This window comes from Sturnus vulgaris, chromosome 2 (genome assembly GCF_052056855.1).
Source record: "Sturnus vulgaris isolate bStuVul1 chromosome 2, bStuVul1.hap1, whole genome shotgun sequence".
NCBI classification, from domain to species: domain Eukaryota; kingdom Metazoa; phylum Chordata; class Aves; order Passeriformes; family Sturnidae; genus Sturnus; species Sturnus vulgaris.
Genome location: NC_142244.1, coordinates 113,735,684 through 113,760,262, shown reverse-complemented (window position 1 = coordinate 113,760,262; position 24,579 = coordinate 113,735,684). Strand labels below are relative to the sequence as shown.

The following is a 24,579-nucleotide window of genomic DNA, read 5'->3' as shown; positions in this document are numbered from 1 at the left end:
TTCTTTTGATGCCTCCAAAGTCAGTATATATTTATGATTTATCTGTAACATTTCCTTGTGCCTGTGAGTCTGGTCACATTTAGGAGTATGCAAGACATGGCAGTGATGAGAGGATGAACACTTAGACGTGTTACACACAAGTCATAGCAAAGATGAAAGAAATATTTGTCTTTTTTGTCAAGACCAAACTACAAGTGCTGCCTTTGGATCCATTCTTTGCAGCAGCTCTGTCTTCTGCTGTGCATGTATTTGTAGCTGTCTAACCAACATAACTGTGCTGGATGGGACATTTGCCTTGGGAAGCACGAGATTTGGGTTCTTGTTCTTGTCCAAATGAGTATTTGGTGTTATAAGAAAGAACTGAGAGCCTATGGGGCTCTTTTTTGCAGGTAAACCCAAGTAAAACCCAAACAGTTTTAGCAGGACAGTGCATTGACCAAGGAAGTGCTGGGTGGTAATTATGTTAAAGCTTTCCTGGCCTTTTCCGTGGAAGGTATTGAAATAATGCACAGCTCAGGGTTCATGAGGATACTTCACACTGGGCTGATGGGCAGAGGAGACAATCAGTGACCTTTCTGTTTCATGCTTGTTTTATGAGGGGGTCAGTGTTATCTTGGACCTTGAACTTTCCAAAGCTGTTGATCTCTATGAAACAAACCCGGGGAAAGCAGGAATTGGTAGTACACCTCCTTGCTGTTGATAAAACAGCCCAGTTGCTCCTGTTGCTTTTTTCCTGTCTTTTACATTTTTTTCTTTCCCCCCAGCCCTTGTGGCTATTCTGAGGAATGCAACTTTAGGGACAGCAAGCATGTAATTTTGGGCTTGTGGCTCCCCTGGGAATTGGGGAACTTGGGACCTAGGCACCCTGAGGCTTGCTACTGCAATGCTGCATTTTTTGTGCACCCATAGGTGTCAGTTCCTCTGTAGAGAGGAAAATAAAGGGAAATAAAGAGAACGAGCTTTCTGATCCCTCTTGGATGGGGAATGAAAGCTGGTGTGCTGACTAGTCTTAATACTGTCATTTATCTTGCAGTAGTATCAATAATGTGGTGTTTGCTTTCCAAACAAAAGATGTGGTTTGTGTCCCGAAGAGTTTAAAGATCATTTGAAGCTGGGTGTAGTGGAAATGGTAGTTTTCTCTGCCAAATCGTCTGGGTTGCAACCTTGTTGCCTAATTGTGTGATTACTGCTGGAGTTTCAGGCTGCTCAGAAAAAAAGAAACAAAAAAAAGAAAATGCTTATCCTTGAAGTAGGTGTCGATTTCCCTGTATTTTATGAGAAAGAAAAGCCATATAGATTCCTTATACATTTGGGCTGAAATGGTAGAAGTTGTCCATACCAGTGAGGTGGATCCAAGTGTATTGCAGAACATTTAGAATCCAACAGCTCCAGTGTATTCGGGGAGGGGAAAAAAAAAAAATCACTGTTTGAAACTGCTACAATGTTCTGCATCAATGCTGAGAGCTATTTAATGGTCAGGAGTAAGCAGTCTGACATTGGACTCTCTGTGTGTAGCAGCACTTCTCCATGCAGACTTTCTCATTTGTTGTAAATGAGATTTCAGTGACATTTTTAGTTCCTTTTTTTCTCCTCCTGTTGTTCTTGTGTGTTAGCATTGCTTAAGTAATTATAGTGTGCTCACTAGAAGCTCTGACAGCCTAAACTGAGTTCTTTGTAAAAAACCGCAATGTTTCCCTAATTAAGAGAGACTAGAAACAGCACCTGAATCTATTAATTAAATAGTCAAAGTTGATCTCTATTTAGGATATATTAACAAGCAAAACAAAATAAATTTCTGACTAAAATGTTGCCCAGGGTAAATGAGCTACTGTGAGGTGCTTTTTATTTTTTTTTTGTGAAGAAAAAATAATCTACTGGTGCTGCAACTGTCACACATGCACAGTCATGCAAAATTCATGTGAGATAGTTCCCAAGTCTATGGTACTGAGAACAATAGCCACTATTTCTTCTTCAAAGCTCTTCAGAGATGTTAAATAATCCTTGTGACAACCCTATGAAGTGAGTATTGTAGTAATTTTGTATGGATGGCAAAACAATTAATGGGCATTGTCTCCAGCTGTAATGAGAAAGTGGGATTTGCTGTGTGCCCGGGGCTTGGGCTCCTGCAAGGGTGGGTGAGCCTGTCCTGCTGCCTCTTCTTCTGCATCTGTGTCTGTGCTGATGGAAACAATCTGCAGGTGCTGTGGCCATCACAGGAAGGTGTGGAGGTCAGGGTGGGACCTGCATGTGCTGAAAAGGGACGGATTTAGCTCGTTCTGAATTATTCTGGCCATGCCACAGCATCACTTCTTGGAGCAGAGGTGTGTGGAGCTGTTGGCTGTGAAAGCTGAGCTGCTCAGACTGACTCCAGAGCACAATTTCCTCATTTGAGGGACGAGATTCTGGCCAGACACTTCCCATTAGGGCCTTGCCAGCCTGGGCTTGCTTAGTTTGACTTGAGGGTGGTCTCCTAATTTCCTTTGGTCTGAAAAGGGTGCTGATCCCACTGTTGCCTCTGCTACACGAACACCAGCTGTGCATCCAGCTGAAGGAGGTGTGGATGACCAAGACATCAGTTCTGTTTGGGTCAGACCAGTGTCACAGCTTTCCTGTGCAGCCTGGCTGTGGCTGCTGAGGTACTTGGGTCTCCTCTTCTCCTCCACCAGCTCTGCCTGCTGCCCTTCCAGGAGTTATAAATGCCACAGCAGATGGCTTGGGGAGGCAGTGTCTGTAATTACTGCTGCAAGATTCCCTGAAGCTTGACTCTGCACAAAGAACACTTTTTTTTCCCCTGGAGATTCAAAGTTGTCTTACTTCAAATGCAGATTTGGTCTTTTCAGGGGAACACGCTGGAGGAAATGTGTGATTTATGTGCTGGTTCAAAAGCAGCCTGTCTTTTCTCTTGACATAATTCATATCATGCTTTAATGTTACCAGTTTTCAGTCTTCTCTTGCTAGGTCAGCTTTCATGTTCTGGTAGTGATATGGGCTAGACTGCTTATGGACCCAAATTTTGATAACAGCCGACATACTGGTAAATAACACAGCCATAATCAGTTCATTTGACAAAGGCAGGTAACCTTGCAGCAGGTGTCAGCGTGAATGTTGTTCTCCCACCTGAGCAGGGATGTGCAGCTCTAGGTTTGACACATCTTTAATGCCTGATGCAAGAGCTCATCTCCCAGTTGCAGCTGTGATTGATTGACCCAAGGTTATGCTGTTATTCTTCTTTTCTGTGGGCTCCTTGCTCCAAACGCCTTTCTGAAGTCTTCATCTCCTTACTGAGCTGAATCTTCTCTTGCATCTCTCTGACGCTGATGGCCCTTGGGTTATTAACCATGTAGCTAGCCAGGTTTGAATTATAAGAGGGCTGAAGCCAAAGGGAAAGAAAGGTCAGTGAAGAGGCTGTGACCCAAATCACCCCCTGAGCAATGTTTTTTCATTCTGGTGGTCACAGCAGAGGTGGTGTCTCTGGTTCCTCAGACATCTTCCTGTGGTTACTTATGCTACAGAGGGTTGGAGCCCCTCTCTTCCTCGGGAGCACAGGAGTCTCCTCTCTATTTGAAGGATTTTTTTTTTTTTTTTTACTTGCTTTGCTTGTAAAGTACATTTGGCTAAATGTAAAAGTGCAATGGGACTTTGGGCCAGATTGCAGATTGTTATTGATCTCCATTTCCAGTGAAATATCACTGGGATCATGGAATTGAGGTGGCTTTTGTGTTTTAAGGTTCTTATCTTGTCTTTTGCTTTCCTGGTCACCCCATGGCAAGGGGACAGGGCCATGCCTTTTTGCAGTCTCTGCTCACAACTAACTCTTCTGAAACTTGTAAATTTGCCTGTGGTATTGCTCTTACTTGTGGAGAGGACAACTACTTGAAAACAGACATATATCATATTTAGCTAGCACTGTAGCAAGGATGTTGTTGTTTGTATAATCTTTTAGGAATTGAGATGGCTTAATCTGAAATGTGATGTACTTTGAGTAACTCAGTTTGCTTTTTATTGCCTCAAGTTGAGTTGTTTCTGTGAATGGAAGCTGAACTGGCTGGCCTAACACTCCAGCTGCATTTTTCCCTAGTGTCTTCTGTGATGGTACAAGACCTATTGCTGCCAAACACTGCTGATTTCTTTCAAGTTTTCCTGCCCAAATATTCATTAGAAAACACTCGGTGAGCCTGCTCTGAAAAGCCTGAGTTTGCATTCATTGCCTAACAGCAGTGGTGCCTTAAACTGAATTGAGAAGGCAGCAGAGGAGTGCCTTGGCTGCCATCACTGATGTTAGGCAGCAGGAGCAGGGTCACAATGTGCTTGCCCTGCTCCTCTGCCCTTCCCTGGCCATCAGTGGCTGTCTGCTGCCAGGGATTTGTCATGAGATGGGGTGGACCTTGGCTCTGACCTGCTGCAGATGTGCTCGTTTGCTGCCTGGGTCCTGCTCAGCCCCCAGGAAAGGCATTCAGCCTCACCTTTGAAAACTTTGGTTAAAAATGGAATTACTTCAGCTTGTTTGTTGCAGCTGGAGCTGTGGCTGTGAAATGAGGACCATAACTTATGGTAAAGGTTTTTTGGAGCATAGAGTCTAGGAATGAAGACATGTCCATTAAATATGTATGTTTATGGTGTTAGATGAATACTGCTGCTGGCAAGCTCTCCTGGGTGCAGCTCTGCCTGTACCAAAGCCCTCTTGATGGTACTTCTCTGTTTTTTTAAACTTTGAAGTTTTGCCAACAGCTTTCCAATAGGAAGAAATTTCATTTTTGTTCTGTGTACTATAGGTTTTTTCTGGTGTATTCCAGTGCTGGAGTGGTGTGTTGGCTTTTCAGAAGCAATACCATGCTGGAGAACAAGAGCTGACACAAGTGGTGGTGATGAGTCCTAGGGCACTCAGATCACCTCAGTTATGTTACTTCACAGTAAAAACCAGGTAGACACTGTTCATCTTTGAAATAACAGGACCTGCTGTATGCAACCCACTATGAGCATTATTTCATTCAGGTAATGAGCATCCACCATTCTCTACAGCAAAAGAAAGTGGTATAATCCTTTCTTGCCTTTATGTTTTCTTGCACTGTTTGTATTTCATCAATTTTTTAATGTCCTAAACCTTAAACATTTTCTAACATTTTCTGTTTCTGCAGTGATCTCAATGTTTGTTGGCAGATCTGGTGTGGAGGTTGAACCTTTGGTTTTCTTTCAAGGCACTGAAGGGTGCAAAGGCTCTAATTCACATCCGTCTGCACTGACTCTTCCAGCTCCAATTCTAAACCTGTCCTGGTGGCTCCCAAAGGAAGCTGTGGGTGACTTGGCTTGCTGGGTCTGGGAGAGGAGGAGGAGGATGTGTTTTTGTACGAGGGAAGCCAGCAGAAGCTTCAGTGCACTTGGCTTTGTGTTTGAAACTAGCGCTGGTTGCTCTTCACACCACTGCTGCTGTGAAGGGAGGCACATCCTTTGAGAACATGATTGGGTTGATAATGGCAGTGAAGACTTCCTTCTCAGTGAGAAAACATCCAAAAGAATGTGGTTGCACGTTGGTTTAACAGGCATTTCTTCCGTTGATTTATTTTAATAAAATTTTGCCTAGATGGCTTTTTTAATTGAATGTTTAAGCAAGCTGAAAGCAGGCATTTTACTGTCTCTCTTTAATTTGTGCTGATACGTGGTTTAGCATAATTATTTTTTAATGCCCTTTTTTAAAGTGTAGTGCCCTCATCCTCCTGACCCTCTTCATTCAAGAAGAAGTGGATTTAATTTGGAGAGAAATGTCTGTTGTATCACTGCCCTGTGGCAGGGACGTATGTGGGAGGGGTGGGCTTGGTTAAAAAAAAAAAATAAAAAATTACTGGCTTTTAAAGTGATGGGTTCAGGCCAAAAAGCATTAGGAATGGTCTAAAGCATACTGTGGTGTTTGTAAGCTGCCTTTCTGAACCCCATGAATTTAGTTCTAAATATGAACCTTGCAGCATTGCACGGATGCCTTGGTTTTACTGTGTGACCTAAAATAACCAACTTACGGTTTTTCTCCTTTTTTTTGCCCCCTCATTCCTCTCAGAGGCCTGTCCTTTCTTGTTGGCCAGCATTAACTGTCCTGGATGCCTAAAGAGGAAACAGAGCCATGTTCCTCTCTTTTTAGGTTTCTGCCTGATCCAGTGTGTGGAATGGTGGAGTACTCCTGGGTGGGAGGATTTTGTCACTGAGCAGATAAAACTGGCTACCTCCTATCTAGTTGGCTCCTTTCTCTTCCCCAGTGCAGTAGGAATACCAACACTGGAAAAAAAAAAGTTTGGCATCATCATTTACAGTGGGATTGCAGTTTAGTCTGGAATGGAGAAGTCTGCTGGTACTCTTGAACCCTGACTTTGAATAAGATTAAATACAACAGCCTCAATTTTTGGTGATACCGGTGCCTACATTCATTTGTGCCTCTGTATTTACTCAGGAGGCTTTTCTTTAACACTGCTCATAAACACAGCAAGGTTGGCAAAACTTCTAAAGGGGAAAAAAGCTCTAGGCTTTCTTGTATTCCTACCAAATACCTGTTTTGATAATAACCAAAAATGTAGTGCTTCTACTTAGCAGTTTGAAACTTGAATGCGGGTCAGTGTTAGGTGATTACAAAAAAACCTCAAGAATCCCAAACCCTTCCTTGCTGTCTGACTCCAAAAAAAAAAAAAAAAAAAAAACGTGAAGCATCTTAGATGAGGGTACACACACACACAACATACCTGCAAAACACACCTTGGCATGAGCTGGACTGTGGCATGCAGCTGAAGGCACCTTTTCCTGTGGCCCAAGCTGTAAGAAAAACTGAGTGGGGAAAAAAAATCACAGAGATGTCTAGAAAACTTTAATAAAGGGAAGGTATAAAGAAGCAAGGCAGTTCTATGTAGAGAACACCTGGAAACCTGCTGCAGGAGCAGAAGGGAGTGAACTGTCTGTGCCTGCTGTAGAGAGAACAAGTTAGGGATTTAAGATGCAGAATGGAGAGCTGCAAAAGTTTGGGAAAAGCTTTCTGTTGCCAAGCAGGAGTTGTAAAGTCGATGTTGCTGGAAGGAGCTCAAAAAGAAAAGATCCTGGCAGATCCTGGAGTAGACCTGAGGTTTGGTGTTTCTGCACTGGGGACTGCAGTGCCTGGTCCCTGGTGGGAAATGAGCCCTTATGAAATGTGTCAAGGGGTAGGGGAGATCCAAAGAATGTGAGTTCTGGCCTTCCCTGCTCATCCCTTATGTTGCTGTGCAAAAAAAAAACCCCAAAAAACAACAACAACAAAAAAACTAGGAGGGAGTGGGAGACAAGAAATTAGTAGTCATGATGAAGAGAAATAAAAGGTGATGGAGAAACTTTGCTGTCAAAGGTTGGGGACAGCTGGGTTAGGTGACTTACAGAAATCTCCTTCAGCTGCACACTCTGCAATTTTATATTGGGAGAGACTCGTGTTCCAGCCCTGCTCCACTCTTGGAGCCTCACGTGCTGTGAATTCCTGCACAGGGCAACACTGACCTATCTGAGTGTCAGATCAAATAACCCTGGCGAGGATATTGGTGTTTTTGCTTCCCTGTCAAGAGGTCCTTGCAGATAGGGGCTGCTTCTTATCTTCCTTTTGGAGAACGTGAAGCAGTTCACTTGGAATCCTTGGGTGTTCCCTGGAGAAGGTGAAGCAAAGCCTTGAATGAAGGTGGTGACCTTAGAGATCAGCCTCAAAACAGGTGCTGGAGCCCAGCTACCAGAAAGACCATGATGCCTTCAGTTTGTTATTTTTTTCAGCCTTTGGGCTCTCAGTGAGCTTCTGTGGCACAATTAATTCCTGATGACCAGCCAAAGGAGAGTGTTAACTACCAGGAATGCATGGAGGGCACTAAACAAAAGCTGAAAGGCTGGGTAAAGGCCTGCAGAATTTAAATGCAGGTGCTGGTTCTCTCTACAGCACAGTCCTGCTTGCCTTTTTGGTACTGCAGCCATTGCACCAAGCTGGTGGGAGCTGAAGTAGTTTTGCAGAACTATAAGCACTGAATTAAAATCTGAGTCAAGTTCCTGGCTCCCTATACCAGCGAACGCTTCACTAGCAAGCATCGGAGACGAAGAACCAGAAAATTTATGGACTGTGATGGTCTGTCACTCTGTGAGCACAGAAGAAATACCATCCAGCTTCCTGAACTGATTTCTTTGGTGCGTGGTGAACCTAAAATTATTTGGCAGGACATATGGTCTGTGTGTGTTGGTGAAACACGGGTGATCTGGGATGCTCCATGCGAGGAAGTACCAGTGGAGCATCTTGTTCTTGGAGTTCTGTTCCCTGCAATGACCAGCGTGTGAGCTCTCATCAGCTGTGTCTTAATAAAGCATCAAAAATGTGTGTATCTCTAATGTAAATGAGATACATAAATGAGGCACAACTTGCCTCCTGACCACCAGGAAATTCAGTTTTCCTGTTGCTCTCTGTGGTGCCTACATAGGGCAGACAGGACTGAGATTAACTGAACCTCCATTTAATAACTCAGTAACTGTTGAGGGAATCTGTAATTTGCTGGTTTTCAAAATAACCAGATGCTCGTCTTAGAGGGGAGCCCTGCTGTGTTTCTGCCTTAATTCCAGGACAACATTAAGATGGGATTCTGTCCACTGGAAGCATTTTGAATGTAACTATGAGGTAAATGGACCCTACATCTTGGAAGACTGTCTTTTGCAGATGATGTAGTGTTTGGAGTTCACAAATCTGGTGGAATTACACCAAATGAGAGAGGGTATGAGCAGCAGAAAGCCAGTTACCTGCATTCCATAATACATATTTGCTCTGGATAGCCATGAGTCCTCATCAGCTGTGTGCTTCTAAACCTGTAAATAGTTGTTACACGAATTAAAATCCCCACTGCACTGATACAGGTCCTGTCTGCAAGGGCGTCTGCCTGATAGCAATAATGTTTAACAGGTTCCAGCAGCACCAAGAAGATACAACCTGATTACAAAGTGGGGAATTTTTTTCCTGCACTGAGCTTTTTTTGCTTGAAATTTTAACTTGCATGTCTTTTCCAGAAGAGGGTGGATCTTCTCAGACAGGTGAAATTGTGCATCTCCAACTTATCTTGGTATAATTGTCTCTTGTTCACCTCCTCCTCCTTCTCTTCCTTGTTTCATCCCACTTATTGTGGGTTTTGTCAGGGCCCTTTTTTAGGCATTTAGAATCAGTTCCCAAATTACAGTAACAAGCAGGTGAGTGTAGCGCTGCACGGCGTGATAGATGCAGTAATTGTACTAGCAACACTTCATCTCTGTGGGTTTCATTTTTGTGCTTCCAGTAAACTCAGATCAGGTTTTCTTTCCTGTACCTCTAACCATTTTTTGGTACAAGTTCTGTATGGGGGAAAGAGGAGGAGCATGAAGGGAGTGTGTTGGAACCCACAAGCCTGGGAGTTTTGAGCTTTCTGTGCTTTCTGACACTGACCCCCAGGAGAACACTGCTTTTGACCTGAGGCCTTGGAGAAGGCTCCAAATTTGAGTGATGGAGTTAAAATCACTGGTGTGTAGTTGGAATAGAGGTGTGTCATTTCACATGGTGAAGGGTTTTGAATTGGGGGTTTTTAGAATATAGTAATAGGTATGGGACAAGATGGAGAATTTTGGGTGTTGTTTCTTTGTCTTCTTTATTCATGGTTTCAGGCAGTAGTTTTTGGTTGGACAGTCAGTGTTGCACTGTGGGTCACAGGAGTTTGGTTATTGGGTCAAAAGTATAAATAATATAGGTGTTAGTTCTTTATTGGAGTGTTTAGCTTTAAAACACCTTGTAACCAGCTGGATTCACCTCCATTTTGCTCACTTTTAGCTGGTAGCTGGAAGTGCTGCTGAACTCTCTGTACTTTAGATAAGATCTGATAAACAACCAAATCTGAATGAGAAATCCATCTCCTTTGTGTTTTAATCCTGGCCCTGAGTGAAGACAGAAGAAACTGCAGACAAGCCACTAATTAGGTGGTGCAGCTAACCCCTTTAGAGGAGTGAAAATGGCCTTTATTCCCGTTTTCTCTTGGGTTTAACATTTATGTTGCTGTGGGGTGGAGGGTGCTGTTCTCTGCCAAGTCTGTCTGTAGGCATCCAGCAGCCCTGAATGTAACAGGCCCCCATTTGAGCAGCCACTGCTGGTTTTTCAGCTGTGAACTAAGCCAGCAGGTCCAGGGGGTGGTCTGGGCTGGAAGAGAGCAATGTGCCAGGGAGATGCTGTGGGACCTGTGCAGCATCATCTGTTCAGCCTGTTGCTTTCTGGGACTCCTGTTGCCTTGTCTTGTTCTAATTTCCTGTGGCACATCTCTCCTGGCCTTTCTTACTGCTCCTTGGGATCTGTCACACCTTGAATGTGCTGTTTGTCAAATTCCTTATTTTCTCCACTTGTGGAGTTGTTTCTGCTGCTTCTTTCCCGTGTCCCACCAAGGCACTTTGTGCTGCTTTGTCTGAGGCCAGGAGGTTCAGACTATTCTCTGAAGGGCTCTTACAGCCATTTAAGAGCTGCTGCCCATTTTTTAGGATGCGTTCTCTCTTCCTTTTTTTGGGAGTCCTAGTTTTCTGCCTTGGGTCTGGACTCAGTCCTAATTTATGTAGAAATCCTATCCTGAAACTTGTTCAGTTGTTAACTTACCACAGACAGCTTTGCAGTTCTTGTGATGGAAGTGAGAGTTTCTGCATGTGGTTGTGCTAACTCACTAAAGATTTTGGTTATGTTGGCCAGTTCTTGACTGCAGCTTTTTTAGTTCTTTAATGAGAGGTTATTTTGGGAGGAAGAATGTAATCCGGTCAAAAATCAAATTTCAGTCAGGGCTGATTCATTGTGTATGGGCATGTTTTGGTTGCTGGGCATTGCTCACAATAGAAGTTAGAAGAATTGGAGTGTTCAAACTAATTTTTACTTGGTCTTTCCCATTGGCAATGATTGGCTTTCCTGACATGGTTTCGTTTCAGACTTTGGAACACTAATTTCTGTTTTGTATTGAATGTACTTTTGACTAACAAAATGTGTTGGGGAAAGTAATAAAGCCCAAAGGGGAAGAAAACCATTTCCTCTTGGCCTAGTGTTTTTTTCTGTAGATGAGAAATAGGCATATTTTCTTTTGACTTGTTTCATTGCTAGTATGAACTTGAAATTTAAAGTTCTTGCCACTGAGCAGAGTAAACTTAAAAAGCACTCAAGTAGATTAAGGCAGAGTATTTGGAGTCTAAAAGATGTCACCTTTGTTCACCACCATGTCATGGTTGTTCCCATTAGCAATCATTGTGGCCTTGGAGAACAGGATGGCTCTGAGAAGTTAGAAAACACTTTCCAAAAGTGTGAGGAGTGCATATCAGGTAGTTAATATCTATAATGTCTGATGTCTAAAACCTGGAGGGTTTTTGAGTTCACAATATATGCTTTTTCATATTGGAGTCTGGTTTTTTGTTTTTTTTTTTATAAGAGAGAGAGAAACTGCCATGATCTCTCACAAAGTAATAGAGGTAAATAGTGTTATAAATCCCTTGATGTGTTGTGAAAGCCTAGACCTTTCCTGTTGCTACCTTCTATTTTCCTCCTGTGCAGCTCAGCTTTTTTATTATGTGCTCTTTCTCTCATGGTCACTATTCTCAAAAGTTTCTTCAGACCGACTGATACTATGCAAAAATATTAAAGATATTTACACTGAGACAGCAGCTTTTTTTCTGCACACCAAAATCGTGTGTCCACCAAATGAACTGTCTGGAAGGGGGGCAGGATGGAGGGACCAGCTGGTTTTAAACTATGATCTCTGCTTTAATTAAATGTTGTGGAGACTTGTTCAGCTTCTCTAGCTGAACATCTCATGTCCCTTTAGGCAGTTCAGGGTATTTCTCCTGGCCTGGAGCCACCACTCTCAAAGGGCACTGGTTTCCCAGTGGTCTAGTGTGGCATCTGCCAGTCCTGTGTGGATGTTGTGGATGTGTCTTGGAAACATCTAAAAATGTCTCTTGGAGCTATGTTTAGAAACCCAGATCTCTTCCATAAGTGTTGGTTAGAAGTTCAAGGAGTAACTTTTCTTCTTTTCTGTTAACCTGGAAGCGTTTTCCTCAAACCTCAGTCATCTTTCATCTCCCTGCCTCTCTGCCTGTGTGTTCAGAGCCAAATGCTTTAAGTGCCAATATGCAAATATATGCATAGGTCAGTGCAGGAATTCAGTTTGAGATTATTTTACTCTCTTGAAGATGTGATTTCATGGCTACAAGACTCTAAAATCACTCTGAAATTAAGGTCTCTGACTAACCTGTAATAAAGGAACATTGCAAAAAGGCAGGTGCATAGAGTAGGACTACTCTGTCTTCAAGAATAGATACATATGGAACTACAAGTGCTGTAAGCCTTAGTATTTTCATTATTGTTATGGTCAAGATTTTATTATGCATTAATCAGTTTACAGGTAGCTGAGCAATGTAGTGTCTGCTTGCTTGCTGTCTCCCCTATTTCTGGCCCCAGTGTTATCCCCATTTCAGTGAAATACAATTCCTCTGCTATGATCAAGGCAGAAGGAGTAAGGTAGTGATTGGTATGGTGAGATTTTTTCCCACCACTACTTTCCCATTGTCTTTTAACACAGTACTTCCAAAGTAAACACTGTGTGATAGCTTTGTGGTATCTCTGATGGTGTGAAGAAACAAAATAAAACAACTCCAGTAGATTAGCAGCTTTGGAAGAATATTTGTCCTGTGAAGTCATTCCCTAGCAAAAATTACTTGCACCTCTGTGCTTTCCAATCCTCTGTTATCCAGAGGATAACACTCTGATAAATGTTTTAAGTCCTTTTGATTTCAAGATTCCCATGTGTCCTGAATGAAGTTGCTTTTTTATTTTTAACTTTATCATCATTCCTAAAGAGTGATTTGGACTCTACAAAAGGGGTTGTTGTTGCAAACTGCCTTAGAACAAAAAAAAATATGACAACCCTCCTGAGCCGAGGAAAGAAAGATAAGTGTAGATAGTAGGAGAAAGTCCAGTCTCTGAAAAGCAGCCACATCAATAGTGCAAATTGGGGTAAAGTTCAAGGAGTCTCTGAATGTTGTTCTTGTTATCTGAATACCTCTCAGATATTAAGGTGGTGCAGGTTACTTGGTCACTAAGACTCTGTTTTTGTTATGACTCCTTTTATATAGGTCTGTATAGATTCAGTTGTTCAGTATTTTGAGTAAGTAGTTCCTATTTTTGAATACCCTTCTGGGAGGCAAGAAAGAGAATGGAAGGGAGGGACTTTACATATGTATTCCTTCTCTCTTAGTTTTTTTTTTTTCTATGTCCAAGAGAAAGAGAGGAGCAGAGTTGTCTGTTTTTAAGAATCAAGTGATAAGCAGAGCTTTAAACCTAGAAATTAACAACTAGAAAGCTTCCCTGCAGATCAGTAACTTGTGCCCATCTCTCTAGTGACCAGCATTTAAAATTATGCTTCATCCAGATTATTGCACTGCTGAAAGTAAACATTCTTGCCTTTGAAGTGCATCAAATGCTCATTGCAGTAGTGCTTAATGTGCCTGATTTCAGAAAGCATTCTGCTTATTTTTACCTATTTTTCTTTGTCCAAAATGACTCTGAATAGGGGTCAAAATATATTCTGTTTGCCAGTATGTACACCGAGAAGCAAAGAGTCTCACTGCAGTGTGTTACAGGATTGTAATGGGTAAGTAATACTAGAGTTTGTGCTTTCTAAATATTTCAAATTATGTTTCAGGACTGTAATGAAATGCTGCTTTGTGGTGTGACAAACCACTAGCAGTGGGGCTGATAAAGTTTGCAGGGAGTGGACTTAGCCTGGGAAGGAGGTGACAGCAAAGCTGGGCAGTGGGGCAGGAAAAGCCAATTCTGGCTCTTGGCAAAATGCACTCGTGAGGAATCATAGCCTTTCCTTGTAACCATAAAAAAAAAAAACCATCAGAGGTCCAGAGGGCAGCTGTGTGTTTGCTGTACCTGTGCACTTTACCCTGGCTGTGTGCCTTTTCCAAGGGGTATTTATATTTTAAGCAACACGAGATTGCAGCTGGAGCCGTGAAGGACGTGAGGGGTGGTTTTTGCACGTGTGGGTCAGAACATTCTGGCTCTTCCTCTCTGGGCAGGGGCCATTTCAGCAGTGCCTCCCCCGGGCAGCTGCACACATCTGGAGGCAGCGGGCTGTGCGAACATCTGGCCAGCTGTGCCGTGTGCTGGGGATGCTGTGGGGCACTTCTTTGGTGAGAGATCCCTGGATGAGGGAGAGGGCATGAAGGTGGGGCTGGCCATCCCTCTGGGGCACTGAAGCTGAGTGGACTCTGCTGAGCTGTGTGAGCAGAAGGTGTTGGTGGAGTCAGGGGAGCTGCTCCTCGGGCTGTGCCTGAATTCCTCGTGTGGTTCCTGTCTCCTGGAGCAGCTTTTCCCTGCAGTGGGTAAGCCAGGAGTGCTTCCTGTGGGTCTGTGCCACAGCTGGTCTTTGGTGCACATCTGTTGTGTGGGAAGAACGGGGCAACCTCGTTTCTCAGTTTGCTAAAAGTGGTTTGGGATTTGATATTTCGAGGTGATGGTCGTGCTGGGGGGCAAGGTGAAGTTGGGAACTTGTTAAAGAAAAGTAATAATCACAGGATCATAGAATGTCAAGGATTGGAAGGGACATTAAAGATTATCTTGTTCCAAACCATCCTGCCATGGGCAGGGTCACCTGCCACTAGACCAGGTTGCTCCAAGCCCCATCCAGCCTGGCTTTGACCACTTCCAGGGCATCCACAACCTTCCTGGGCAATCTGTTCCAGTGTCTGACCACTCTCATCATATAGAACCTAAATTTCTCTTCTTTCAGTTTGTGCTGGTTACTCCTTGTCCTGTCACTACAACTCCTCTGCATGTCACCTCTGGAGTGTGTATGAGGTCTTAATCTATTTACACTGCATGTGCTATGGTTGGGATGCTCTGTCAGCATGGAATTCTATTTTCCATGTGCCAGTAAATATTTTAACCTTTAGTTACTAATACTGTTTTATGGATTCTATATTCCTAAAACAGCAATTGCTTTTTAAATTTCTCATCCACTTAGGAAAAGTTGTCTTTACTCGTGTATTTATGTTCCCTCTGAGGACAATAAGGAGACATCTTTTGCTTCCCATATGGAAATAAACGAATGTGGTGGATGTAGAGAGGCATCTCACTTCTTTTTATTTCTTTGTGTAGGAAGTGGCTTTAATGTTCCATTTTAACCTCTTGTGGCACCTGGAAAATAAGAATCAGGGAAAGCCTAACCCTGTACTCAGGCTGACAAGGAGGTGTGAAAACAGACTACTGACATGTGGATGAAATTGAGTCTTTTTGGTGGAGCTTGAATGCAGTCAGTATTACTGTAGGACCCAAATCTGTAAAATTTAAATGACAAGGAGAAATCTGGTTTTTCTGGGATTTGACTGTTCATTTATCTTTTTTTTACCTCATTGCCTTTCTTTATGTTTAGAAATTTTATACAGAGAAAGGGAAAAAAATCCAACTTGCTTATTTGGGCAGTGTTAGTTTCCTATGGTCAAATATTGTGATTTCTTTTTTTTTTTTCCCCCTTTGATTTTAGAATTTTAAAAACCATGCTGTGAAATGAATCAGTAGGTATATTAAAAAGGAGTACACTTTAACACAAGTAATGGAGCTCCCAGGAGCAGAGAGACTGGAAGCACAGGGAGAGAGGCACACACAAGAAGGAATAAATCTCTTTGACTGTGCTGCTGAATGCTCAAAAGTCTTTCTGCGTGTGGTGTGAGTAGATTGCCAGCTGCCTTTGGTGCTCAGGAATAATTATTCCCTTCTCCTTGAGTCATTCTGGAGTTGTTCAAGTCTATTTGTACATGAGCAGGGCTTTTTCTGTTTCTTCTGATACCTCCAGAGTGAACACTTGGCACCACTCCATGCAGTGTGAGGCTCACTGAGCTGATCCAGGGTAATATTGCATGAGTTGTAAAGAGACTCTGTAGGATTGATGGGACGGAAAAAATATTTTTGAATAGTTCTGCTTATTGTGCGGGTTTTTTGTTTTCTTTAAATTTTGTTTGGTTTTTTGTTTTTTGGGTTATTTTTTGGTTTTTTGTGTTTTGTTTTTCTCAGTCTCAGGTAGAAGTTGTGTGGATGAAACAAATAGGTGGAAGCAAAAGAGGATGTAGTAAAGCTTCCTGTTTTTACTTCCCTGAAACTTTCAGCAGACTTATTTTCCCTAAGTCAGCTTTTGTCTGTGGCTCTGTGTGCATATGATGCTGGGTGCATTTTCTGCCTTTTTCTGCCTAAGATATGGCTCAGCTGCTGTAAGCTTCTATGCAGTGTTTATCCACTTGGAAGTTTCTGTTTGTATGTTTTGCTGGATGTGATTTTTAGAGCAAAGATAGCAGTAAACTTGGATCTGGTGAGGGAATTGATCCCTCTGTCCAGCACCCCTTGGAAGTTGCCATCCCGTGCCTAGCAGAGGTGAGAGAAGCCTGCTGTGCTGCCCTAAATAAACTTTCTTGCTGTGTTTAGAGAGGCTGATTGGTTTCATTGATAGAGCTGTAAACGAGACAAACCAGCCTGCTCTGAAGCCTCTCTGCCTAATGAATCACTCAGGATGTTTTGATCTGTCTTACACAGTTTTCCACCTGAGCTACTCTTGACTATAAAGACCTGAACTTACACCGTTATGTGGCAAACCCTTTTAATTTGGTTCTTGTTACTTGATCCTTTAGCTGTTGCTTGAGGAAGTCAGTAGAAAGAGGCTGGCTGGGCAGTCCCTTGCTTTTGTGTCCCTATTCCTGATGTCCTGGTGTCCCCTTTCCTCCTGCATAGATCACAACACCTGCACACACCTGATCCCCCCCAGAGCTGGTGTCCAGGTAAAGTTTCGCTGCTCTCCCTTGTCATGGAGCTCCAAAACAAGTAAATGAACAACAGCTGTATTGATCAGGGCACGGAAAGGAATAAAGTGAGTTTAAAAGAGCATCTGCTCCCACATTTTGCTTGGAACAGGGGATCACTAAGGATTTGTCACCTGGAAGAGTCAGGGTGAGTGTGTAGCATTTTCCTGGCTCACTGTCACTGTGTACTGACTGCTCAGCTCAACACTGGTCAGTGTGTTGTTGCATGGCCAGCTGGACCCAGGCTCCCTGTCTCTGGTACAGGAAATTTTGTGCTTGGAAAAGTCATCCTTGAAATATTCAGTGATCTGAGAGAAACAGCAAATAAAGTTGTCGTCTTTCCCCTCATGGCCCCTGCTTGCCCTGCTCCAGCCCCAGAATTGTTTCCTGCACAGAATTGTTTTGTCTTGTTCCATTTATTTTGTCCCACACATCTTCTACTAAAAAAAATCCACTGACTACATACGTACTTTATCTTTTTAGGCTGCTTTTACTCATTCTTCTTCATTTTCAGTATGGTTTCTTTGTTTCCCTCTGTACATTTTTCTGTACTTTCTGTTACTTTCTTCTCCTTTTTCATTCCCTGACTCCTTTGCAGAACCACCCCTTGGCTTCTCGAGTCACAAGCCAAAATTAGAGGGTGTAGGAATTATCCCAGGGATAAACCCATGTCTCATAAATCTGGGTGCAAACTGTAATTTCCCTCCAAGGAAAGCTCCAAACTTGATTTCAAACATTATTAGTTACAAAGACTATCCTGGCCCTTGGGAAGCTGTTCCAGGGGATGCTGGTCTTTGCTGAAATACGTGGCCTGTGACCTCTGTGTTTTTCAGTTTCATCCAGCATCTTTGTTCATTCATGTAGTTTCTCCTGCCTCTCTGATGGAGTTTTCTTTATCTGCTCTTCTTCCCCTCGCTCAAGAACTGTCCCAAAATCTGATGTGCGTGTTTTCCTCTTCACCGTTTCTTCAGGACCTAACTTTTATGCCTTTTGGGTAGAGTTACTGGTTTGAAAGCCACTGGGTGAATACTAGAAGACTGTTAGTATGGTTCTGCTCTTCAGGCTGACTTTGGAGGAAGCAATGATCTCATGTCCTGAGTCTCACTGGGCTCAGGAATTTGCTGTGTATGTAGAACCCTCCCTTAGTTTTCAGCGGCTCAGCATTTAGAATGCAAAAAAAAAAAAAAATCTGCTGCTTTGCTTTTCCAGGTTCCTGTCAAGGCTTTTGTGGGGAAGGGTAGACCTTTTGGTCACATGGAAAAAAACTTGTGAAAAAACCAGCAGGACTTCTTCACAGGGCTCTGTATTTTTACAGTCCTGATAGGCAGTGTCATAGTTTTATTTGTATTACAACAATAAGGCCCTATTTGCTTTAAGCCTTGTGTTTTGCAGGACTGAAAATAAGTCCTTGAGGCTGTTGGTTTTTCAGTTCATGAAGGTAGTGCTGGAAGGTATTTGAGGAGAACAAGTGGTTTTTTACCTCCCTTCAGTTTGACAGTCAGACCAAAGCTTTTCTGTGGAAAACTGGCACTTGCCTTGGAAAGGTCAAATATGTGTTCAAATAACAGTGTGCAGAACAGAAAACCTTTTCAGAGCAGGTGTCCAGAGTTGCAATAGGAGTTATCTGCTTGTCTCTTATTATACCTGTCACCAGAGAAATCTGGTGAATGAGTCTCCGGTTGCCAGCAGGAGAAATAAGTTACAGTGAACAATAAGAGGCCCATGGGGAGTGCCCAAGGCATCGTCTTTCACACAGACTGAAAGCTCTTTTCTTCTGTGCAGGAAAAGAACAAATAAGGAAAACGTTAGTGTGCTGCTGATGGGACACATGTGAAGCATTAGGAAAAATTAAAAGGTCGGGTTACTTGCAGTTCTCTGAAGTTAGATCTGTATCTCTGTGCTGACAGAATTGAGAGAAGGTTTTTTTTTTACTTCCAAGAAGAAGGAGAGGACCAGTCAGTCTGGCACAGGAATATAAACCCACTTCTGTTCCTCAAAGTATAAAAATTGCTTGGTGGAACAGATTGAATTGTGTGAAGAACCCTTGGAGCACATGTACATTTGCAGTTGTAATTTTTTGCTACACGCTTCACAGAATCATGAATAGCATCATGGAATGGGAGGGGCTGGAAGGGGATCTTGACAATCATCTCATTCCTACACCCCTGTCATGGGCAAGGACACCTTCCACTAGACCAGGCTGCTCAGGACCCCATCCAACCCGGCCTTGAACACTTCCAGGGATGGTTTTTGCCTTTGTATGGAGAGCAGGAAATTGAACTGCTGATTCTGCATTCCTTACCTGCAGGAGCCTCTCCTGGAGATGTTTTTGCCTATGGAAGTGAGCATGTACAGGGTATAGAGGCCCTACCTGGTGCTTTGTAGCCTCATTTTATTCTGAGGATTTTAAAGGGATTTATAAAATAATTTTATAGAAGAGACTTGAATTTCATTTTGCATTTAATCTTATGAAAGAGTGAGTGAAGTTAACAGCACAGACAAGGCCAGTGGACCTCAAGGTGCTGTAAAAACTGGTACAGGTTTCATGAAATACAGATGTGGGCATGTGACAAGCTCATCACTTTTGGATGCACACAACTGCAGTCCTCTCAAGGATAGTATCATGGATATGTGTTTCCATTGATATTTACCATGTGTATTTTCTGTCTTGCTGTTACTTGCATGTGCAGTACCAAGAGCCTTGGGTTTTGCTGTGCCAGCATTTCAGAGTTGGAATGCCTGTGAATTTCCTAAGGGAATATACTTGTTCCTTTCATGCTGGGGATGAGGATTTTGGCCAAGAGCACTGCACCAAAATGTTCCCCACATGATGGGCTGCTTCTGCATCAAATTCAGCAGCTGTTTCCTTGTATTGCTGTCTTCTGCAGTGCTGTCCTCTGCCAATTCTCCCTTTTCTCCCTAAGGAGAATGCACACTGGAGAGCTGATTCATCAGCCCAGTGAAGAGCTGTGCTCAAATTAGTCCTTTCCCCAGGCTTCAGAGTGTTGTCCAGACATGAACAGGAATGGATGGCACTAGGTATGAGTGTACAGCTCTGGTAGGGATTTATCCTGTGTGTTTCTGAGGGTCCTGTTACCCCATTTGGAAGTAGAACTGTTTCTGTCCCCTTTTGCAGGCAGCTGCCAGATCTGCTTAGTCTGTTCCCTACATTGACCTTTTTTATTCCTTTCATCCCTGTCCCCCCAGTTTGGCTGTTCCCTGTTGTACAACCCTGTAAGAGAAGTGAACTGCCTGATAAAGAGATAAATTCCTTTTGTTCTGCAACTGGTTCTTGTCTACTGAGGAGCAAACACTGAGGATTTACATCTAGGTGGGGATAATGTGAGTACATGAGAGATCTGCTTTCTCTCAAGATTTCAGTGTCTCAGTGCTTATGGCTGGAGAATAGGCCAGCATGTATTATATGTATAGCAGGAGCAGAGAAAGCAAAGAAACAGAACAAGAAATAACTGAAAAATTATTTCTGATAATAGTCTCTAAGATATTAATGAAGATTTGGAATTTCCACACACGCTTGAGTTAAAATTTTGCTCCTCACATCACTCAGGTCAGAATAAGCCTGGATGGAAGGAAACCTTCCCTCTCTCCTTTGATACCCCCTTTCTGTAGGTTCTGGGTACTCACCCAGAATAGTGAAGGGCCAGGGTCAGAAACATCTTCAGTGCATGTCTGAAGCAGAGCCCTTGTGTGGGAGTTGGTGATGCTTCATGGTGACTTGTAGAAGAGAAATGTTTGGAAAGCAATGGTTTAATGAAGCACTTGGTGGTGTTACTTGCTGCAGTGCTCTGGGACACAAGAAGATAATTCTGTAAAAAAAAAAAAAGCCAAAAAAATTATTATAAGGACTGGCCTCTTGTCATCCACCCTGCTTAGACCCTATTAGGTTACTCCTTGACTTGTTTTTGACCAAATTTGGCCTTCTGGCCTTTCTTGTAGCAGCACTGGTCAAGCTTAAGAGCAGAATTTCAAGTAGCAGTGGTTGCCTTGCTTGGCAGGGTTCGTGCCAAAGTGGAGTCCTGCCCTTGCCTTGAGCTCTTCATGTGGCTTGTGAATCAGCACTGAGTCCACTGAAGAAGAAACAGGCTTCAGCAATTTGCCCTGAGCCCATGGGATTCATATCCTGAGAGGCTGGTTAATGCTAGCTCTGTGTTTAATAACCTCTGGGTGTTTGAATGTCGTGTATGGAGGAGGAAGGGGGGAAAATACACCCATGTGAAATGTTCAGACTCAGGATATTGCTCGAACTGGAAATCAAAGAACTGTGTGGTGTGCTTTTCTGTCTCTATCAGTAGTTCAAATAGACATGCTAATCCCTGTTTTTCTAGTAGCTGTAGGGATTATAAGCACAGTGAGAAAGGTACATATTGTAAGGAAGATTGAAAATTCACCTGTCCATTACATAGCTGAAGCAAGAGTTTATAAAGACAAACAGGCAACAGAACTGTACTGCAGTATGGCATATCATTCTCTTATGCTTTTTAGTAGAAGTCCTCTCTTCCCCTCAGTGCCAATGCTGGGCTTTGACTGGGATTTTGGAGCAGTTCTCTGTGGATTTTTCTCCACACAGGGCAGGATCCCTTTGCCAGGGAAGCTGAGTGGCTGTATCTGCTTTAACCCCAGGAGCAGTGCAGTAGGAGCAGGCCAGGAGAGCAGATTTCAGTTTTACTTGCTTTGTCCTCTTCATGTTCTTTACATTTGATGGACTCTACTCCCTCGACTGACCGTCCTTCCTGTGCATGTGCTGCAGATCTCTCTGGAGGAAACCTGTCCCCTGCATCTCTGCTCCTTGGACTGCTGCTCCAGGAAGTGTCAAATTATCCTCTTCCCTGTTTCACAGAGATGATGCTGGTGTCATTTCCCTGGCAGTGGTGTCTGTGTAAGCCTCTTTTGGGAACAAATTTTACTTCTCTTCCTGCTCGCTTGAGTGACCTATGGATCCTGCTGCCTGAATCCCTGCTTGGTTTCTGACATTAGGGTGGTATCAGGGCGTGTGTGCTTTTCACCATCAGCTCTTCAGAAGCGCATCCAAAGGACCAGGGTCTCACCTTCCTGCACATGCTGCTGTTTGGGGAAGACAGAAAAGGAGCTTTCTCTCAAGTGTTTCAGCAGCTTTTTGTCTGGCCCAGTGAAGAAGCTTGGTCCAGCTGGATGCCATTCCTGTCAATAATGTGAAATGATAAGGAGCAGGCACTAGAGTTTTGCTGTGAGAAGAGGCATAGCCAAAGCCTTCTTCCACCCTCTGGTACAGCATCTCTGCAGTCATTGACGGAATTTTAGCAGCTCAGGCCTTGCTCAAAAGAGTGACTGGCACCTGTAAAGTCTCATGAACCTCAGTCCTTACAAATTGTAAGCTAGGGTGAGTGAGCCTGGTCTGGATTGATTATGGTCAAGGTTTCCAGACATTTTGCCTCCATGGAGTGGGAGTTTCCAGCAAGGTAACTCTTTTCCCTCTGTGGATCCCCAGGCTGTGTGAGCAGCATTGATTCCAGCCTGGTGCTGTTAAATAAACACTGGGGGCAGTTCTTTGCCAGTCCTGCTGACTGCAGGCCATGGAAAGATATCTCCAGGTGGCACATTCTGCCTGCACAAAAGGCTGGATGCAAATATCTGCAGGGCCCTGTGAGCCACAGGTGGACACTGAGGATGGAATTTCACACATCTGCTTCAAAAAGTTGGGGTATCCAGCACGGGTTTCATGTAAGACACTTGTCACAGAGGAACATCATTGTGATCAGTGTCTTGGAACAGATATATTGGAATGGGAGCAATACTTTGTGCCATGACTGATTAGTGTGTGAGCACTGATGAATGAAATGCAAGAGATGGATCCTGAATCTGCTTAACCTGCCCTCCCCATGTTTTCATGTGTGTGCACTCAAATCAACCAACCTTTTGTCCCTTTTGATTATCCTGTACAGCATTTTTTCTGGGCCTCCAACCCTTTGGATTTTCCTCATTTCCAGGTTTGTGCCTCCTCCTGTCACCTTCCTTGAGGAGCCCTCAGGGGAAATGGGCTTTAGGGCACTGAGACACAGGACTTGGAGTGGTGTTTCTGCTTTGCTGGGCTGGGGAAGGGAAGGCAAATTTAGCAAAACCTCTGTTAGCTTTGCCATCTCAAGGGAAGAAGTTTTTGGGGGAAGGCAGTGGTGCCTGGAGTTTTTAGGATGGAGGATAACCAGTGAATATAACAAACCACCCAGGTGTCCCATATCCCAAGTGTGCCTATGGGGGATTTAGGCCAGGCTAATTTGCAAGGCAATATAAACCAACAGACCGTGCTTCTGTGCTCATAAAGGGGATTGATCTCTGTCTTGGGAAAGGACATTTTGAATTAGAACGATACAAAATAAAGCTGAAAATAGTGGTGGTGTTCAGCAATGATGAGGAAGATGACAGAAGGCAGGGCAAACATTGAGGAAAGAGAAATGGCACGGAGTCTGGAAGGCAAAGCAGATCACAGAGGACTGAGAGCTGCAGAAATAGGGGTTAACATCAAATATTAGTGCATTACTTAGAAAAGTGCAAAGGGAGCTACTAAGCCTCTGTTTAGCTGCTGCCTTTGATGCTGGCTATGGCTAGGGCTTGGATTTGTTCTTGCTGGACTTCCCTCCTTGCTTTTTCCACCTTCTTATAGCAGGGGCAGGTGCCAGAGGTTATGTTGCAGTCTTAATTCCTCTGAAAGGAGATATTTTTGTCCCTGGTGTGCTCCTGATTTACAACATGGCTGGTCCAGGGAGTGACCCCCTTGGTTGGTTTTGTCCTTTGTGTTTGTGCTGAGGAACCAGCTGGGGTCTGCTCAGAGGAGCCCATCAGGGAGCTGAGAAGGATGTGTGAGCAGCTGTAATTAAAATGGGCTGTACCTGGCCGTGTGTGCCTTTCAGTGCACAGGTTGTGTGTGGTCAGTCTGACACCCAAATACTGACAAAATCCATAAAACAGCTGAGTTTGGGCATTAAGTAATAGAGGAAAAGTGAAGGTTGCCAAGAGGCAAACCCCATTTCATTCACAGTGCAGTTTCTGAACAAACTTCTCTTGACATGCTTATCTTGGAATTTAATCCGTTTTGAAAAAGGGATTATCCAATTCATTAAAGATAGACAAACTGCCTCAGAATTTTCATGTGAACTAAATAGCTTTTAATCTATGAAATAAGAATAAATCTGATGTGCTCCTTCTGCCACAGATGAACTTTTCTTAAGCAAAACTAACTTTATTTCACTTAGTGTATGTGTTTTGTTGTTTGTTTTTAATAATCAGGATTAAAAGGATCTGATTTCTCACTAAGCTTTTGCATTCTTCTGTTGTCTTGCTTTGGGGTACTTTATGGTGATAAACTATTTTTTTGTTAGAGGAGGAGCAACAGTGAGAGAATTGACTTTTTTGGTGAATTTTATGTTGCTATGAGAAGAGGGTCCTTGAATTCAAACTAGATATTTTCTTCAGTTTTCTGTAGAAGACTAAAGTGAAATCACAGCTGCATGGGAAACATTTTAATCAGTAGGGGAAAATATTTCACAACAAGTTAGGAGAGTTAGGTGGATTTGCTCAGTTAAAAGCTTTCAGTACAGCTTGTTTTAAAATTAACCTGGAGTCATTCTGGCTTCCATAGTGCAACAGTTAATGTAGTGCAAGGTCTTTGTAGACAAATATACAAAGGTCAGTCTGAGGTAATTGGGGAATGCTTGTTTTTAATTTTGAAAGTGTACA

At 43.2% G+C, this 24,579-nt stretch overlaps 1 protein-coding gene across 7 annotated transcripts in view; it reads left to right on the top strand.

Annotated features, from left to right (window-relative positions):
• AGPAT3 (1-acylglycerol-3-phosphate O-acyltransferase 3) overlaps nucleotides 1-24,579 on the top strand; it is an 85,626-nt gene that overhangs the window by 3,820 nt on the left and 57,227 nt on the right. Inside the window, exon 1 of one of the 7 annotated variants that reach the window (XM_088160429.1) lies at nucleotides 14,088-14,196. The exons of 5 other annotated variants lie outside the window; for them this stretch is intronic. The gene's annotated coding sequence lies outside the window, so the exon portion shown is untranslated. Of the gene's footprint in view, nucleotides 1-14,087; nucleotides 14,389-24,579 lie in introns of those variants that run through there. One more of the 7 variants, XM_088160425.1, reaches the window with a different exon arrangement.